This window comes from Myotis davidii, unplaced genomic scaffold (genome assembly GCF_000327345.1).
Source record: "Myotis davidii unplaced genomic scaffold, ASM32734v1 scaffold333, whole genome shotgun sequence".
Lineage (NCBI taxonomy): Eukaryota > Metazoa > Chordata > Mammalia > Chiroptera > Vespertilionidae > Myotis > Myotis davidii.
This window is the reverse complement of record NW_006285266.1, coordinates 453910-455763: the sequence shown is the minus strand read 5'-3', so window position 1 is coordinate 455763 and position 1854 is coordinate 453910.

The window sequence follows — 1854 nt, the reverse complement described above, 5'->3', positions numbered from 1 at the left end:
GTCTGTGTGTGGCTGTGTGGCTCTCTGTGTGTCTCTGTGTGTCTCTGTGTGTGTGTGTGTCTGTGGGTGACGGGGGAGGAGGGGAGGAATTCTGGCGTCTCTTCCTCACTACAGCCCGCCATGATGGCCTCAACCTTTCTCAGGTCTTCACAGGCCCCTTCTCCAAACACCATCGCATGGGGTTATGGCTGTGTGGCTCTCTGTGTGTCTCTGTGTGTCTCTGTGTGTGTGTGTGTCTGTGGGTGACGGGGGAGGAGGGGAGGAATTCTGGCGTCTCTTCCTCACTACAGCCCGTCATGATGGCCTCAACCTTTCTCGGGTCTTCACAGGCCCCTTCTCCGAACACCATCGCATGGGGTTAGGGATGCAGGGGTGGGCAAACTTTTTGACTCGAGGGCCACAATGGGTTCTTAAACTGGACCGGAGGGCCGGAACAAAAGCATGGATGGAGTGTTTGTGTGAACTAATGTAAATTCAAAGTAAACATCATTACATAAAAGGGTACGGTCTTTTTATTCCCAATAGTTTTATTCATTTCAAACAGGCCGGATCAGGCCCACAGGCCGTAGTTTGCCCATGGCTGGATTAGGGGGTGTGGGGGGCACAGGCATTCAGCCACAGCAGTGCCCCTCTTGCTAACTAACTTCACGCACTGTTTCCAACCCCACCCTCCTCCTGTACCCCCCACACTTGTGGTGGGGGGCAGGGGGAGGGGTGCCATGCTCATCCCTGGTTTTCAATGTGGCGACGTGTCCTTGGGTTGTTTTAAAAATAGTTTCTGCAAATCATGGGCAAGCACATCAGGTTGAGAGCGTGCTGCCGCCAGCAGCCCCGCGCTAGTTCAATGGGGGGCAGGCCCAGTTTTAGTCACACTTCTGCGAACACCTGTGTGGAGAGAGAGAGAGAGACAGGGTCCCCGTCGAGGGAGGCCGCCCCCTTCTGGACGGCCATGTGCATTACAAGGCACCTGAAGTCATTCACCTTGCAGGTCTGGGAGCCCCATGGCCCAGGGAGCCTCCTCCCCTGTCCCCTGTCCCCAACCCCCACCCCGTCCCTGATGCCCAGGGTGCGACAGCCCCTTCCTCTCGTCACTGGTCCCAGCCCAGCCACACCTTTGCCCTGACGAGCTGCTGAGACGGTGAATTGCACTGATCAGTGCTCAGATCTGAAGCAGTGACACCCCCAGGGGCACCCTCTGTGTCCTGGGTGCAGAGAGGTCCCGGGTCCAAGGAGCCCTTCGCTGTGGTCGTGGCTCTGCAGCTTGTGTGTTTGACAGATTGCGCACAGGACTGTGTATAGAACCACAAAGGGGTGAATTTCAACATGTAAACCGTGTCTCAAAAAACCTAACTGAAAAGGTAACTGCTCTTCACCGTGGAGTTAAAGGCCTGGGACGTCCCCTCGGGCACCGTCCGCGTCTGGGAGTGATTCCGTCTGCTCCTCTCTCCCGCGTCACCACTGTTCATGCTTCGGTCGGCACCTTAAGAACCCATTGTGGCCCTCGAGTCAAAAAGTTTGCCCACCCCTGGCCTAGAACCACAAAGGAGTGAATTTCAACATGTAAACCGTGTCTCAGAAAACCTAACTGAAAAGGTAATTGCCCTTCATCGTGGAGTTAAAGGCCTGGGATGTCCCCTCGGGCACCGTCCGCGTCTCGGAGTGATCCCGTCTGCTCCTGTCTCCCGCGTCACCACCGTTCATGCTTCGGTCGGCACAGCTCCCGGAGGCGTGATGCGCGTGCATTCTTACTCCTTCCACACGGTTGTTACTTGCAGAAACCAGGCGTTGTGTCCGCGCTCTGAGTCCCGGTGTCGCTGGGAGGGTGTTTTATAGACGGGATCCAACCTCCTGGGC